The sequence below is a fragment of the Balaenoptera musculus genome, chromosome X (assembly GCF_009873245.2).
Source record: "Balaenoptera musculus isolate JJ_BM4_2016_0621 chromosome X, mBalMus1.pri.v3, whole genome shotgun sequence".
Classification (NCBI taxonomy): domain Eukaryota; kingdom Metazoa; phylum Chordata; class Mammalia; order Artiodactyla; family Balaenopteridae; genus Balaenoptera; species Balaenoptera musculus.
The window spans coordinates 37,267,215-37,286,633 of record NC_045806.1 but is presented as its reverse complement, the minus strand read 5'-3'; positions in this window follow the sequence as shown (position 1 = coordinate 37,286,633).

Here is a 19,419-nt window from a genome sequence, read left to right as displayed (position 1 = left end):
CAGTGCAGGGCCAGAGATTGTAATGGAACAAGGACATAATAATCTTCAGACCCCACAGATCCTAGATCTGTCTCTGGCTAATGGCCCTTACATCAAGGTAATGCACCCATGTCAGGATATACTCCATAGTGATAGAAATGTAGCACTCTACTTTAAACACATTCCTTTTCTTATCAGTTTCCTTCCTTCCCAGCTATCTGTCCTGCCCTCATCTGGTCACTATCCAGGATTCCTTCTCCATCTAAATATACTTAGAATAATTTTATTAACATTATCAATAATTATAGATAGTAACTATGAAAATTAAATACTAGAGTCAAGACAGACATAGAGAACAGACTTGTGGTTGCCCAGGGGTGGGAGGGAAGGACTGGGAGTTTGGGGTTAGCAGATGTAAACTATTATACATAGGACGGATACACAACAAAGTCCTACTGTATAGCACAGGGAACTATATTCAGTATCCTGTGGTAAACCATAATGGAAAAGAATATGAAAAAGAATATATAAATGTATAACTGAATCACTTTGCTGTACAGAAGAAATTAACACAACATTGTAAATCAGCTATACTTTAATTTTTAAAAGTGTAAAAATAAATAAATAAATAAATACTAGAGTCAACAGTAATCAAGTGACTAATACTCCACTTGTATTTCATAAAGAATAACCTTTAGCAAAATTAAGTGATGTATACTTCTATGGTTAAAAGGCAAATATAGTGTTTCAGGTAGCCTGTGAATTGATGGGTAGAAAAAGCACACAACCATACAAGTATATACTTAGGAAAGGAACTCTCAATTATTTTACCAAGGTTATAGAAAAAGGTGACTACACAGGGCATGCTTTCCTATGGGTTATGGAACTGCCTGCCATTTTCCACACAGGTAGAGGCCTTCTAGAAGTGAGAAATAAGCAAGAGCTTGCTATACTACTTTCTCCTGAATTTATGTATTTACCTTACTATTCCAGAAGTACTCACGCTAATTACTCCATTTAAGGAATTTTTTTTTACAAACATGAGGTTTCATGATGTGCTGGACATTTTCCATTGCCCGGCCCAACTCCACTCTGACCTTTTCCACCTACTCTGTGCCCAAGGAAACTGGCTTATGTGAACTGTATCAGTGGGCTTCACTGCCCTCTGGCTTCTGGTTGGGTTCAGTCAATGGGACACACTGGCTGAAGTGGGAATATGGGAGAAGAATGAGGCTGGGATATTTTTGTTTCCCTATCTTTCTCTCTACAGGATCACCATGTGTTGGCTAATTCTCTCTACTGAAGGCCACAACTTTTAAAACAAACTCAGCACTAGCAAGGGCACATGGAGGCTGAGAAAAAGAACAAAGAACAAGAAAGAGCTTCATGAAATAAATTAATAGAATGACTTCTGAAATTTAAAAAATATGCATAAGATGGAAGATAAAGTCAAGAAAATCTTCCAGAAATCATATTAAAAAGAGAAAGAGATGGAAAAGGCAAGAGTATTTACATGTATTTTTTCTTTTAATATAATGTTTCTTCCTAAAAATCATAGTTACCTAAAAATATAGGTATCAGAGTGTGAAATCTCAACTGCATTTCCTGAATCTGCATTTTATAATATGACAAACTCACACTTTCTCTCTAATTATGTGCTTCTCTGGCTTATATCCATCTGGTCACATGGTCCAGTTCAAAATTCTCTAAGATTTTTTTTCTTTTGATCTAGTGACTTTTACCCAGACACAGAGCAAAGGGAGGTAACTGCCTTTTGACTGATAGGAAGAGTGACCTGTATCTCAAATGCTTGAGCAGACTCCTTTCCAGCTCCTGGGACCACTCTCATGGTGGAAACACCCAAGTATCAATATTCAGCCCTGAGATTTCTATAAAACTCTAATCTCATATTATTATGTATATTATTACTGTACATTCCAGTTTTCCATAAGAGTATTACAAATACTTAAAAACAGAAAACAATGGGCTATGAGAGTTTTCTTTTTGAAAGTCATAATCTTCAATTTTTACCCACTTGGATGAAGTTGAAGAGCTTCTCTAAAGACTCTGAAATCAATCCTGTGGGGGGAAAAGTGAAGGACCCTGGGGTCCAGGGATGTTTTCATCCCTTTTAACTTTCTTGTTTGGGTAGCAGCCAGTGACTTTGATAAGTCTTGAAAGATTCTGTAAGAAGGCAGTGACAATATGCCATGTCAAATGGTATGTAAATATTTCTGTATTCCTCAGAAGAGAGGTGCCACTTCCTCATTCACTCCTTTGTTGAACTAATATGTATTGAATGTTTACTATGTATAAAATTCTATTCTAGGCATAGGTTAGTCAGAGGGGAGCAAAGAGGACATAATCTCCAACTTCAGGAAGCTTACTGTCCTTTTGGATGGCCACTGGACGACTCACATTTGCTGCTGCCTATGCATCTTCTTTCCAGATTTCAGAGCCCCTTACTGTTGTGTCGGGAAAAAAAGAAATTTTCCTCTACCCTTCTAGGTTCTTCTGTCTGGTCTGAGAACTAAACTAATATGAGACATTAACAGGAGGAAATCAAAGTTTAATAACATGTATACATGGGAGAGACCCAGGAGAACTGAGTAACTCACCCAAATGGCTGAAACTCTCACCTTAAATACCATCTTCAGCTAAAAACAAAAGAGGATATTGTGAGTAGGGGTTTGGGACTTCCAAGGGGAGGAAAGCAATGTATAATACATGGAGATGGAAAAGCAAATGTTGGGTAAACAAATGTTTGCTGGGCCATACTGAGACAGTGGGACACAGAGTATACTCAGACCTCTAAGAGTTCCCCCCACCAGACTTAGCCCCTATTATTTGCAGATATCCCTGATGAAAGCTCTATTCCTGTAACAGGCCCTCTATCTAAATTCTTTAACAGTTCAGGGGGAAGGTCAAATTTTTTTCCTGAGTCTTTTGGGCCTTGATTGTTTTCAGCTTGAAATAATACACATGCCAAAGAGATATTTTAGGATGACAAATTTTGTTCCCCTACAGTAGGATATCTCCAAGGATTCTTACCCTTTTTCCTGTTGTCCCTCCTTTCATCCTTCCATTCTCCAGTTTCCTACCCTCTAGCCTGAGTTTCCCTGTACCTGCTCATGTCTATTTTTCTTCTTTAATATTTCTTCTGTGTCATTAAGGAACCCTTTATTCTTTCACAATACTTGACATATAGTTAGTGCTGTATATAATCTTAGAGAATGATTGGATAAATAAATGGACTAAGGTCATATATGTGAGTTTTAAGACTGTGGGAACAGAGGCCTATAGGTGAAGGAATGAATATAATAATATTTTGGCTGGAGTAAGTTTGGGAAGGCTTTCTCTCTCTCTCTCTCTCTCTCTCTCACACACACACACACACACACACTTTTTAAAAACTCAAGCAAAATTCCATCTTTCTATGATCCTTGAGATATAAAATCCTTTGCCTCAGTAGGCATTCAATAAATATCTGACTGTTTGATGCCCTAAAATTCACACGACTGCTACAAAAGCATTGACTGACTGAATTTATGTAGATTTAATATTCACTTCAAAAATGTTTTAAGATGAATTCTTAATGCATTTTGCATTAGTTTTAAAATCTAAGTGGTCACTGTAGCTTTGTGGCTTTTAAATCAAGTCTATCTGTTACTCCTCATGAAGTGATTTTATAGGTTGTTGACTATTTTATGGGACATTCTTGCTGTTATTCTCTGAATTGCATGCTGATCCCTGCTGGGGGAGGGTAGCAGTGCTATAAGTATATGTTATTCTATTGTCATGTACTTTTATGTCATAGACAGGCCCAAGCAAACCAGATTAGACTAATCTATTTATAAGCTGAACAATTCCCAGGGCCCATGGCAATGACCAGGCTTCTGGGGATGAAAACAGAGGTTGCAGTTTTCTCTGATGCCTCTTTCTCTCTCTAAGAGGGTCCACCTCAGTAACTGCATCATCTCTCCTTGTTTTCTGCCTGATGTCCAGCTTGAAAAATCTTCTGCTAATGTGATCTGGCCTCTATACTTGCCTCCTGAGCTCTGTTGGACACGGGCAGATCATTCCGCTTCATGATATTCATGACAAATTAGAATTTTCTAAATAACTTTACCAAGAATCTAAGGGAAATGAAGAACTTACAAAAGTATAATAAATGTCTCAGCATACAGATTCCTGATCCTGACACTACAAGTCTGGCAAGAGATCAGCTGCTTTGACAACAGTAACTCAGGACCTAAGCATCTTTCTTTCCTCTCTTCCTAAATTGAAATATTAGAAACCATACATCCAGGAACCTACAAGGTTAAGGTTAATAGACAGCTTCTGACAAGAACTTCTCTGAGATCTGCTGCAATTCTTACTCCTGCCCAAAGCCTATTTCTAGATCTTCTCTCTGACTGCAGCCAACAAGCCATTCCTTAGGACCTGGCACTCTCATTTATTCATTTGTTCATTCCACAAATATTTTTATTTGTTTTGAGCAACTGTCAAATACATCACAAGTATGGCCCTGGAGGATCTCACAGCCCACCGTGGGTCTTCTCTGCATCCTAGTACTTAGAGAAAGAAATAGAAAGAAATTTTCTCCCCCAACTATCTCCGGGATTCCTTCCCTGAGTTTCAAGTTAACCCGCATAAATTCTTTCTTGAGTTATCTCTGGCTGTGAGCACTAGTGTGTTCTAGAGGTGCTACTCTCATCCCCAACTCCATTCCCTCTCTCACTGTCTAATGCCAGTTATTAAGCCTATTTTAAAAAAATTTATTGTGAAACAAATATAGATTCACAGGAAGTTGTAAAGGTAGTACAGAGAATTTCCACGTACCCTCACCCAGTTTCCCACAGTGGTTACAGCTAATGCAATTGTAGCACAATCTCAAAACCAGAAATTGACACTGGTACAACTTGTGCATAGTTCTCTGTCATTTTATCACATATGTAGATTTGTGTAACCACCACTGCAATCAAGTGAACTGTTCCATCACCACAATCATCTCCTCATGCTACCCCTTTACAGTCTCACCAATCCCCTCCCCCGCCCCAGCCATCGCTGAAGTCTGGCAACCACTAATCTGTTCTTTATAATTTTGTCACACAAATAATGTTATATAAATTAGATCATGCAGTATGTGACCTTTCAAGGTTGCTTTTTTTCACTCAGCATAATACTCTTGATATCCATCCAGGTTGTTGCATGTGTCAGTAGTTCATTTCTATTTATTGCTGAGTAGTATTCCATGGTATGAAATGTACCACCTTTTGTTTAACTACTCACCGATTGTGGGACATTTTGGTTGTTTCTAGTTCTTGGCTATTACAAATAAAGCTGCTATGAACATTCTGTGATTCACAGTTCTTCTTCTTCAGCACCTGAAAAATATGGCTTCATTGCCTTCTGGTTTCCATGGCTTTGATGACAAATTTGCTGTCATTCTAATTGTTTTTCCCCCATAAGTAAGGTAGGTTTTTCTGTCTATTTTCAAGATTTTTTCTTTGTCTTTAATTTTCAGAAATTTAATTATGCTGTATCTTGGTATGGATTTCTTTGGGTTTATCCTCTTCAGGGTTTACTCAGCTTCTTGACTCTGTAGTTTATGTTTCTTGCCAAATTCAGGAAGTTTTCACCCACTATTTCTTCCAGGACTTTTCAGCCCAACCTTATTTCTCCTCTCCTAGGATTCTGATGACACAAATGTTAGATCTTCTGTTATAGCTCTACATGTCCCTGGAGCTCTATTATTTATTTTAGTTTATTTCTTTCTGTTGTTCTGTTTGGGTAATTTCTACTGTTCTATATTCCAGTTCATTGATTCTTTCCTCTTCCTATTGAAAATCAAGCTCTATTTTCAGTATCAGGGATAAGTTGTAACTCCTGCCTTCCAAGAGTTGACCATAGTAAGAAGGAAGATCTTACCTTTTCATATAACTGTCAAGAGGCTTATGTGATTACTGTGATGTAAGGTGCACAATATGCAAAAGGAGGTAGCAGAAAAGCACCACTTCAACCCCAAGGGAAGAAAAGGTGCATCTTAGGGTATGGAGATGCTTCCTTGGAGTAACATATAAAGAGTGAGTAAGAACTGGCTACCAAAGGGGCTTGTGGGCTTTTTTCTATAGTAGAAAAAAGAAGAGGAATTTCAGATAGAGGGTATAGTCCACTCAAAGGCAAGGAGATGTGAGGCATTGTGGCAGAATAAATATTCTAAAACTTTGAAGAGTATATCCTAGACAGGTGCTTCCTACATTTAAGCATACAGAAGATTCTTCTGGAATATTTGTTAAAACAAAGATTACTGGTCCTCCATCTCACCCAAGGATTGCAATTCAGAAGATCTGGTTAAGGGCCCTAGAATTTTGAACAAGTTCCGAAGTGATATTAATGCTGATGGTCTGGATACCATAATTTGAGTCAGTTCGGGTAGCAAGGACCTAGACCACAATGAAATGCCATCCAGTCTGAGTTCCAACCACACCTCCAGGGGATACACTGAGAGACCTAATGCACACTTCAAGTTATCACATCAGGCATCTCCATGTTCTCGGTATAATAAAATGCAATCTGAGTAAAATACAATACAGAAACTCTGGAGAAAGCTTAAGGGTCACTTTATAAAGCAGGGGGAAAGGAACTTGTTGAACAAATGAATGTGTTAAAGGAGATTAGAGAAGAAATTATTCATTTATCCATTAAGGGAATGGATTGCTTTTTGGTGTGGTCTCATTTAAAAAGCATGTATGTGCACTAATTATAAATCATTTTTATTTGCTCATTAAAGGAGACCTTCCACCAGATGATACTTGGTTAGCTTGTTCCTGCTTCTAGGTGAACATCAAAGGACTAAAACCATCCTCCCCAAGGTAGACAGCAATCATGAAGCTTGACCACCACACTAACACCTTCCCAAAGGGGAAGGGGTCACTCAGTCGAAGTCCTTGACCTATACTGTTTCTTTTTCTGGTTAATTATTGTTAAGAATATTTTCAAAGAGATATACACACAATTTTTGTAATTTGGTGTATTGATTAAGAATTCATGGCCTCCTGATGTTTCTCTGCAGTCTGAAGATTTTTCTCTCAGCTGATGTTGTCAGGTGAATGTTGTGAAAATATGTTTAGGGCACTGTAAGTGATGTCCCAGTGGGAAAACACAGCCTAAACTGATGAGTACAAAGGGCTGTTAATGAGGTAAACTGTTAAAGAAATCTTTATGAGACATATGCAAACTGGGCGTTTTGAAGCCCAAAATCATGTGTATCTTTCGAAGATGTTTCCATTTCCAAAGGCAGAATTTAGCACTTAGAGGTATTAAAGATGATATACCTCTTAAACTATTCTTCCTTCAGTACTACTAAATATTATGGGCACTGGGAAGACATAAGTTCCATTTAAAAACTAAGCTCATGAAGGAAAGAAAAGATACACTTCATAGAACCCACATTATACTGACAGGGCCAATGCTATATATACAAGGGACATGACCAAGTGGCATTTGATAGGTAAATGTTAAGTGATTGAGTGAAACAAGACACAAAATACAATTTCATGCATTGTAACTGTCCACATGTGCATGGTCTGATCATCCTAAACATCTAATTTATAATCATTGATCATTAAGAGAAAAAAAACAGATTAGGAGAACAATACAAAAGTCCAAGAACTATTTCAAAATTTAGGATTGTTTTTCAAAGTTTTCCATGAACCATGAAATAATGTTTAATCTGTTAAACAGTTTTACCTCTTCACTGTTTCACAAAACCATAAGCTTTCTTCAGAAAGAACTATATTTTAATGCCATCTAATTTTGCTGATATACTTCAAAGCATTAACTAGATACACTCCTAATTATAGTATATGTTGTTTAAAGCAAGCAAAAATAATGATTATGCAAAGACTCCCAGACTCAAAGTAATGCTTTGCATTATGAAATATAATGGAAATTACCACAACTCTAAATGAAACTCCCAGCATGATAGAGCCTCTGCTTGATTTTCTTCTTCAACCACTCCCATGAGACTTGATAACAGCTAAAGAAGCTACAGTGTATGAAATCTGCCTGTTCTTCACTGAGTCTGAGAGGGATTTGCCTGAGACATAAAAAAAGGGCAAAGATGGGCAAAGACTTGCATCTAACTGCTTCTGGCCCATTTTAGAGAACATCGTACTTGAGTTTTTACTTTTCATATTGATTACTTGGGTGTCACAAAGAGGCTCTTGGTCTGTTGTCTTACTTGCTCCACACTAAGCAATCTCTTTCAATGGATGTATTTTCCTTGAATAGACTGAATATTTTCAAAAAATTTTCAGTTGGGATTTTCTTCTCATTGGCAGACACGTGGGGCAAAACAATCTGTTGTAGAAGTCTGTATTATTTCCATTGAAAAAAAGAATCTGGGTTTTTCATTTGTAAAGGATCATTTACTTCGAGAACCCCACACCCCTCACCAACTGAAATTGGTTTAGAATGAGTTGCAATGTGATTTAAAAAAAAAAACTTGCTTCTAATAAAGCTCAAATGAATGAAGAGCACCTATGTTTCTGAATGAGATCATTAAAAAGCAATGTGCATGATGTAGAGCAACTGGAACTCTCATATACTGCTGGTGGAAATGCAAATTGGTACAGTCACTTTGGAAAATGGTTTAGTTGTATCTACTAAGGCTAAATATACGTATGCCATATGACACAGCAGTTCTATTCCAATAAAAATGTGTGCTTTTTTCTACAAAAATATGTATAAGAATGTTCATAGAGCAGTACTCAAAATTGTAAAAAACTAGAAATCAAGCCAAATGTCCATCAGCAGTAGATTGGATAAATAATTTGGGCTATGTTCATATAATGGAATATAACACAACAATGGAAAATAAACTATTGCTACATGCAACAATAGAGATATTGTGGAATAAAAGGATATACACACAAAAGAGTAAATATGGTATGATTCCATTTACACAAAGTTCAAAAACAGGCAAGATTAATCTATGTTGTAAGAGGTCAAGAAAGCAGTTGCCTTTGGGCAAGGGTTTTGACTGAGAGGGGACATGAGGGAGTCTAATGATACTTTGTGGATGTTCTACATTTTGATGTAGGTAAAAATTCACCAAGTTGTATACACTTAAGATCTGTACGCTTTACTATTTGTAAATTATATCCAGTTAAAAAAAATTAAAAAGCAATGTGCTTAAACCATTGCAAGACATGTCTATAACCAGTTAATATATAATACAGTAGACGCAGTTTTTATAAGGGGCTGATAGAAGAAATCTTTCCTTTAATAAAGGACATTTAGTAACATTAGACAGTGTATTTGATTATGATTTTGCAAAAGACGCAAATGTTATTAACTTAAATGCCAACATGTTGCATCATATTTCCACTTAATTTTTAAGGGAAAAAAGTTTTCATTCACTGTTCATTCATTCTTTCATGGAACATTATTTCCCAAGAATTTATTTCTTCAGAGAAATGTATATTTTCTTTTTTATTTAGCTATAAGAAACAAATAACTACTAGTAGTATTAAAATCTTTTAAGTAGTTCCTGCTAGGTACCTCTTAATAAATTCTGATCCCTTTTTAATGTTCCATTCTCTTACTTTATAGAGCTTTTAGCCTGAGGAGTAAATATAGAATGTACACATATTCAAACATACCTACACCTCTCTCTCTCTCTTTCTCATGCATACACACACATACATATACATAGAAATGTGAAAAAAATCACCATAAAAAGCAGTTTAGATGTACTTGTGTCACATGGGCTTGTCTTGAGATTCTCAATGTAAATTTGTCTTGAAGACCTAAGTAAGGGACTTCACGTTTTTAGGTAAGCTGCATGGGCCAGATTTCCTGCTTAATAATTTTGTTGTTTATCTCACTGTGGCAGATACCAGTCCGTGATTTCCAGTGGCCTTGTCAGGTTCTACAAAATGCAAAGGTGGGTAATAACAGAGTTATTGAGAGTCAAGCTAGCCATCATATGCTAGTTTGACTCCCAGCAAAATTAGTATTTATTGAATGCCCACAAGGAGGCATGAAATTGTATTAGAACATATATCGCATACCAAAATTTAGTTTTGGCTCTTTTTGGTATATAATTCAGGTTGACATGTCAATGAAATATTTAAAAAGGTAATTATATTCATGGATTTTTGGAGAAACTTCCAGCTATGAAGGATACAAAATATCTAGTCTAGGTTTGAGAGAGAGAGACAGACAGAGACAGAGAGAGAGACAGAGAGAGAAAGAGAAAGAGAGAATAAAAGAAATCCACTTATTTTATGTTTTGTGCTAATAATAAACAGGCATTTATTGAACACCTATTATGTGCAGGGGATTCAATGAGATGGGTCACAAATTACCTGGTCTATGGAGCAAACAATTAATTGGACAGGGGAGAGAATTATTAAATTGAGTCAAAGATTATGGGGGCAGGGGTAAGTTTGGTGTTAATCTTACTGTGAGTCAAATTTCTAAATTTTCAACTTCTAATCTTTTTATTCCTTTCACACCCAGCAGTGCCAGATTAAAACAGATAATTATAATTAGATTCTACTATCATTCTAATGACTTCTCCACCTGCTTTGCCAGCTTAATTTTCTCTGGCCTTGAAGTGAAGCTTTTAACAGGGACATGGGAAGATGGAGCAAATTTGTGGGAAGAAACTATTAGTTCTATTTAAAATATATTGAATTTGAGGTAAGTATCGAGGGAAAATCAGGTGAAGGTCAAGTAAATGGGAATACAGATGTAGCAATCAATATTAGATTAACAGTGGTGACATCAGCAGGAAAGACAGGACAAGGACCTCTACAAAGCCAATCCCCCCCCATAAAAGCAGTGAGATTGTTGGCAAAAATATGTCAAAATCAGCATTTTCAGAACTCTGAAAATTAACCAAAGGTTTGTAACAATTTGAGGAGCATTTATTAAAGAAAAATGACTAAATTTCATGAAGAACAATGAGGCATTTCCCATTGTAACTTTCACTATTCCCATTCCAACAGCCCCACAGACACTAAAAGTGGCAGAATAAGTTAGGAGCCCCTTTAAAACACTATTCTCAGAGAATTGTCATTAGGTTATCTCTCTGGCACATACATGGAAATCCCCATTCTCAGGGCTTGTCTTTATTTGACCTGACTCAGACCTCACTAAGTGCAGACAGCCTTTTCTCTGGAGGCATTTGTGAAAATAATCATCTGCAGTTGTTGAATGATGCAGCTCCTTGAGGTACTGATGACAATTGCAGCAAATAAGAACTGGCCAAAAAACAAAAAAGTAAAAGTTAGAGAATGAGATGTCCATAGGGGATTTCAAAAAGCTCCAACACACTCCTGAGAATCTAGAAGGCCATACACATGCACAGGACAGTATACAATCCCAAGGCTGTACTCATGTCCAGGAAAGACCTGAGAAGGCTCCAAGCACTCACTTTTAGTTGACACTGAGGATCTGCAGTAGCAGAAAGTGAAACTGTGATAGCATTGCAACCCCCTGTCTGAGTGTTGAAGGCATGACCAAAACACATACAGAGTTTCTCGGCTAAGATTAGGAGAATTACAGCCTTGAGGCATTTAAGGAAATTTCAGCCCAATTATTAGCTGAATATTAAGCTAACAGAAAAGAAACTTCTATGGCCACACATGCCAAAGAATACAGACTTTACAGAATTAATTCATAAAAGTCACTAAGCAAACAATAATAGCAACTACCACAAGTAGCAACAACAAGAGGGAGAGGGTAGAATCATGTTTCCAGAGTTGCCACAATCTACCATTTCCAGCTCTCAATAAAAAATTATGAAACATGAGAAGAAACAAGAAAATATGGCCCATGCACAGGAAAATAAGCAGTCAATAGAAACTGTCCTTGAGCAAGCACAGACGTTGGACTTACTACACAAAATTTGCAATCAGCTATTTTCAACATATTCAAAGAACCAAAGGAAACTATGCCTAAAGAACTAAAGGAGGGACTTCCCTGGTGGTCCAGTGGTTAAGACTTCACCTTCCAATGCAGGGGCTGCAGGTTTGATCCCTGGTCAGGGAGCTAAGATCCCACATGCCTCACGGCCAAAAAACCAAAACATAAAACAGAAGCAATATTGTAACAAATTCAATAAAGACTTTAAAAATGGTCCACATCAAAAAAAATCTTAAAAAAAAGAACTAAAGGAAAGTATGAGAATCATGTCCACCAAATACAGAAAATTAATAAAGAGACAGAAATTATTTTTTAAATTAATTAATTATTATTGTTTTTAAAATTCTTGTCTGCCTTGGGTCTTCATTGCTAGGTGCGGGCTTTCTCTAGTTGCGGTGAGTGGGGGCTACTCTTCCTTGTGGTGCACAGGGCTCTCATTGTGGTGGCTTCTCTTGTTGCAGAGCACGGGCTCTAGGTGCTCAGGCTTCAGTAGTTGTGGTTCGCGGGCTCTAGAGCACAGGTTCAGTAGTTGTGGCACATGGGCTTAGTTGCTCCACAGCATGTGGGATCTTCCCAGACCAGGGATCAAACCTGTGTCCCCTGCACTGGCAGGCAGATTCTTAACCACTGCGCCACAAGGGAAGCCCAGAAATTATTTAAAAAACAGAAATTCTGGAGTTGAAAAGTATAATACTGAAATGAAAAATTCACTAGAGGAGCTCAACATCAGATTTGAGCTGGCATAAGGAAAAACCAGATAATTTGAATAGAGGTCAATCGAGTTTCTCAAGTCTAAAGAACAGAAAAAAAACAATAATTGAGAAAAATGAACAGAGCCTCAGAGAGCTGTGGGACACCATCATGCATATCAACATATACATAATGGGAGTCTCAAAAGTAAAGGAGAGATAAAAATGGAATGAAAGGATATTTGAAGAAATAATGGCTGAAAACTTCACAAATTTAATAAAAAGCATTAAATTAAAAATTCAAGATGCTCAATGAAATCCAAGTAAGATAAATTCAAAGAGATCCACACCTAAACACACCATAATCAAACTGTTAACAGTCAAAGGCAAAGAGAGAATCTTGAAAGCAGCCAGAGAAAAGCAAATTATCACATACAAAGATCTTCAATAAGATTAATAGTGATTTTTATCAGAAAACATGGAGGCCTGAAGACAGTGCAATGACATATAGAAGTTGCTAAAAGAAAGCAACTGTCAAACAAAAATTCCATATTTGGCAAAACTATTCTGATAAAAAGGAAGAAGAAATTAAGACACTTTCAGATAAATAAAAACTGAGAAAATTAGTTGCTAATAGTGTTGCCCAACAATAAATGCCAAAGGGAATACTTCAAGCTTAAATGAAATGACACTAGACAGTAGTTCAAATCTTCAGGAAGAAATGAAAATCACTGGAACTTTTTTTTTCTGATGTGCAGAAACCAACACAGAGAATCGAGGAAAATGAAGAATCAGGAGAATATGTTCCAAACAACAACAACAATAAGGATAAATCTCCAGAATCTGATCTTAATGAAATGAAGGTAAGTGATTTATTCAGTAGAGAGTTCAAAATAATGGTCATAAAGATGCTCATTGAGGTCAGAGAACAATGCATGAACAAAGTGATAATTTCAACATACAGAAAATATTAAAGAGAGAAGATAGCTTAAGGGACTTACGGGCCACCATCAAATGAATGGTGTCATTCGTTATATGAATTATAGCATCACAAAAGGAGAAGAGAGAGAGAAAGGGGCATAAGGCTTATTCAAAGAAGTAATGACTGAAAATTTCCCTAAGGTAAAGAAAGAAACAGACATCCAGATCCAGGAAGCCCAAGAAGTCCGAAATAAGATGAATCTAAAGAGATGCAAGAGGGAGGAGATATGGGGATATATGTATATGTATAGCTGATTCACTTTGTTATAAAGCAGAAACTGACACACCATTGTAAAGCAATTATACTCCAATAAAGATGTTAAAAAAAAAGTAAATCAACTAAAATCTCGGGATTCCATGAGGTGAAAAGTAATAAACAGACAGATTAAATGGGAAAACCAGGAATCCAGAGATATAATCAACATCAAATAAAGATAATCTGAAAAAAAATAAAAATAAAGAGACTCACACTGAGACATATTATGATTAAGTTGTCAATAGTTAAAGACAAAGCCAGAATCTTAAACACAGCAAGAGGAAAGCATCTTTTCATGTACAGGGGAATCCCCTTAAGACTATCAGCAGATTTTTCACCAAAAACTTTGCAGGCCAGAAGGGAGTGGAAGCATATATTTAAATCACTGAAAGTAAAATGATGCCAACCAAGAATATGCTACCTGGCAAAGCTGTCCTTCAGAATTGAAGAAGAGTTAAAGAGCTTTCCAGACAAGCAAAGCTGAAGGAGTTCATCACTGCTAGACATGCCTTACAAGAAATATTAAGGAGTTCTTACAGCTGAAACAAAACGATGCTAATGAGTAACATGAAAACATAAGAAAGTATAAAATTCAATTCCCAGAGCAATTAGGATATAAAAAGGAATAAAAGGCATCTAAATCAGAAAGTAAGAAATAAAAGTGTCTCTATTTGCAGAATGACATATTATATAGAGAAAACGCTAAAGACTCCATCAAAAAACTGTTACATTAATGAATTCAATAAAGGTGCACACCCCTAGAATACTCCACTCAACAAGAGCAGAATACACATTTCCCTCAAGTACACATGGAACATTCTCCAGGATAGAACATATGCTAGATCATAAAAGAAATCTCAATAAATTTTTATTGGAGTAAAATTGATTTACAATGCTGTGTTAGTTTCTGCTATATAACAAAGTGAATCAGCTATATGCATACATATATCCCCATATCCCCTCCCTCTTGCACCTCCCTCCCACCCTCCCTATCCCACCCCTCTAGGTGGTCACAAAGCACCGAGCTGATCTCCCTGTGCTATGCGGCTGCTTCCCACTAGCTATCTATTTTACATTTGGTAGTGTATATATGTCCATGCCACTCTCTCACTTCGTACCAGCTTACCCTTCCCCCTCCCCATGTGCTCAAGTCCATTCTCTACGTCTGTGTCTTTATGCCTGTCTTGCCCCTAGGTTCATCAGAACCAGTTTTTTGGGGTTTTTTTAAGATTCCATATGTATGTGTTAGCATACAGTATTTGTTTTTCTCTTTCTGACTTACTTCACTCTGTATGACAGACTCTAGGTCCATCCACCTCACTACAAATAACTCAATTTCGTTTCTTTTTATGGATGAGTAATATTCCATTGTATATGTGTACCACATCTTTATCCATTCATCTGTCAATGGACACTTAGGTTGCTTCCATGCCCTGGCTATTGTAAATAGTGCTGCAATGAACATTGGGGTGCATGTGTCTTTTTGAATTATGGTTTTCTCTGGGTATATGCCCAGTAGTGGGATTGCTGGGTCGTATGGTAGATCTATTTTTAGTTTTTTAAGGAACCTCCATACTGTTCTCCATAGTGGCTGTATCAAGTTACATTCCCACCAACAGTGCAAGAGGGTTCCCTTTTCTCCACACCCTCTCCAGCACTTATTGTTTGTAGATTTTTTGATGATGGTCATTCTGACTGGTGTGAGGTGATACCTCATTGTGGTTTTGATTTGCATTTCTCTAATGATTAGTGATGTTGAGCATTCTTTCATGTGTTTGTTGGCAATCTGTATATCTTCTTTGGAGAAATGTCTATTTAGGTCTTCTGTCCATTTTTGGATTGGGTTGTTTGTTTTTTTGTTATTGAGCTGCATGAGCTGCTTGTAAATTTTGGAGATGAATCCTTTGTCAGTTGCTTCGTTTGCAAATATTTTCTCCCATTCTGAGGGTTGTCTTTTCATCTTGTTTATGGTTTCCTTTGCTGTGCAAAAGCTTTTAAGTTTCATTAGGTCCCATTTGTTTATTTTTGTTTTTATTTCCATTTCTCTAGGAGGTGGGTCAAAAAGGATCTTGCTGTGATTTATGTCATAGAGTGTTCTTCTGCCTATGTTTTCCTCTAAGAGTTTTATAGTGTCTGGCCTTACACTTAGGTCTTTAATCCATTTTGAATTTATTTTTGTGTATGGTGTTAGGGAGTGTTCTAATTTCATTCTTTTACATGTAGCTGTGCAGTTTTCCCAGCACCACTTATTGAAGAGGCTGTCTTTTCTCCATTGTATATTCTTGCCTCCTTTGTCAAAGATAAGGTGCCCATATGTGTGTGGGTTTATCTCTGGGCTTTCTATCCTGTTCCACTGATCTATAAGAAATCTCAATAAATTTAAGTGGAGGAAATTATACAAAATATGTTCTCTAAATACAGTGGAATGAAATTAGAAAGTAATAAGAGGAAATTTGAGAAATTCACAGATATACGGAAACTAAAAGACATATTCCTAAATAACAAATGGGTCAAAGAAGAAATCACAGGGAAATAAGAAAAGAGTTTGAGATTAATGAAAACAAAAATACACATATCAAAACATATGAGATGCAGTGAAAGCAGTTCTTAGAAGGAAATTTATACCTGTAAATACTTGTATTAAAAATGAAGATAATGTTGTACACATGAAACATATAAAGTTATAAACCAATGTTGCCTCAATAAATTTTTTAAATAAATAAAAGTTTAATTTTTTTAAATGAAGAAAAATCTCAAATCAGTAACCTAAACTTCTACCTTAGGACACTAGAAAAAAGAAAAGCAACCTAAATCCAGAGCAAGGAGAAGGAAGAAAATAATAAAAATTAGAACAAAAATTAATTAAAGATAGAAAAATAATGGAGAAAATCAATTAACCCAAACATAATTCTTTGAAATAATCAACAAAATTTATAAGCCATTAGCTAGAATGACTGAGGCAAAAAGAGAGGAGTCTCAAGGCACTAAAGTCAGGTAAGAAAGAGGGGGCATTACTACACACAATACCAAGAGAAAAATAATTATATGGCAGTACTATGGACAACAGTATGCCAATAAATTAGATAACTTAAATAAGATGGGCAAATTCTTAGAAAGAAACAGACTACAAAAGCTGACTCACAAAGGAATAGAATATTTGAATAGGCTTATAACAAGTAAAGAAATTGAATTTCTAATAAAAATAAAGTTACTACAAAGAAAGCCATGTCCCAAATGACTTCACTGGTGAATTCCACCAAACATTTAAAGAAAAATCAACATCAAACTGCACAAACTCTTCCAAAAAATAGAAGAGAAGGAAACATTTTCCAATTTGTCCTATGAGGCCAGAATTACCCAGATACCAAAACCAGGAAATGTCATGACAAGAAAAGAAAACTACAAACTAATATCCCTTATGATTATAGATGCGAATATCCACAAAAAATCCTAGCAAATGGAATCCAACAATGTATAAAAGGAATCACACAACATGACCAAGTGGGATTTATTCCAGGGATGCGAAACTATTTCAACATATGAAAGCAATCAATGTGATACACCATATTAATAGAATAAAGGATCAAAAAATCCCACATGATTGTCTCAATCATATAGAAAATACATTTGACAAACTCTAACACAACTTCAAGATCAAAACACTCAGCAAACTAGAAATAGAAGGGAACTTACTCAACCTGATAAAGGGCATCTAGGAAAACATACTGAATGGCAAAAAACTGAAAGCTCTTTCCCTAAGATTAGAAGCAAGACAAAGAAGTCTGGTCTTGCTGCTTGTATTCAACATTGTACTGGAGGTTTTTATACAGGGAAATTAGGCAAGAAAAAGAAATAAAAGTAATCCAGATTGGAAAGGAAGAAGTAAAACTATCTCTATTCACATAGTACATGATCTTGTACATAGAAAATCCTAAGGAACTGACCAAAAATAAAAAACTATTAGAACTAATAAATGAGTTCAGCAAGGTTGCAGGATACAAGATCCACATCCAAAAATTAGTTATAAGGAAGGCTAAAAAAATCAATTATACTTCTATACACTAGCAATGAGCAATCTTAAGATAAAATCAAGAGACCAATTCCATTTTCAAAAGCATCAAAAAGAATAAAATAATTAGGAATAGATTTAACCAAAGAAGTACCAGATTTTATACTGAAAAGTATAAAACATTGCTAAAGGAAATTAAAGAAGATGTAAGTTAATGGAAAGACATCCCATTTTTACTGATTGAGAGACTTAATATTGTTAAAATGTAAATATTCCCCCAAATGATCTACAGATTCAATTCCATCCCTATCAAAATCCTATCTGGATATTTTGCAGGGGTTGACAAGCTAATCCTAAAATTTATATGGAATTACAAGGCATCCAGGAAAGCCGAAACAATTTTGAAAAAGAAGAAATTTGAGGACTCACAAATATCAACTAGAAAGCTACAACAATCAAGACCTCAGTCCTGACATAAGAATAGACATATCATATGATATCACTTATATGTGGAACCTAGAAAAAAATGATACAAATGAACTTACTTACAAAACAGAAACAGACTCATGGACTTAGAGAATGAACTTATGGTTACCAGGGGGGAAAAGGTGGGGGGGGGATAGATTGGGAGTTTGGGATTGACATGTACACACTGCTGTATTTAACATAGATAACCAACAAGGACCTACCATATAACACAGGGAACTCTGCTCAGTACTCTGTAATAACATAAATGGGAAAAGAATTGAAAAAGAATAGATACATGTATATGTATAACTGAATCACTTTGCTGTACACCTGAAATTAACATAACATTGTTAATCAACTATACTCCAATATAAAATTAAAAATATACAAAAAGAATAGACATAAAGATAAATGGAATAGAATTGAAAGTCCAGAAATAAACTCTTACATTTATGACCAATTGATTTTCAATAAATATGCCAAGGCAATTCAATGGGTGCAATGGCAGTAAGAATAGTCTTTCAATAAATGGTGTGAGAACAACTGGATATCCACGTGCAGAAGAATGAAGTTGGGCCCTTACTTCACACCATATACAAAAATCAACTCAAAATGGATCAAAGACCTAAGTGTAAGTAAAGGTATAAAACCCTTAGAAGAAAATAGAGGGGTAAATCTGAATGATCTCAGTTTTGACAATGGAATCTTAGATATGACACCAAAAGCACAAGCATCAAAAGAAAAAACAGATACACTGGACTTCATCAAAACTAAAAGCACCTATGCTCAAAAGACACTATCAAGAAGGTAAAAAAAAAACCAACAAAAAACTATAGAATGGGAGAATATATTTGCAAATCACATATCTGATAAGGGAGTAGTATCCAGAATATGCAAAGAACTCTTACAACTCAACAATAAAAGTTAAAATAACCCAATTTTAAAACATTTGAGTAGACTTTTTCCACATAAGATATACAGATGTCCAATAAGTACATGAAAAGATAATCAACATCATTAGTCATTAGGGAAATGCAAATCAAAGCTACAAAGAGATACTTCTTCACACTCACTAGAGTGACTATAATCAAAAAACA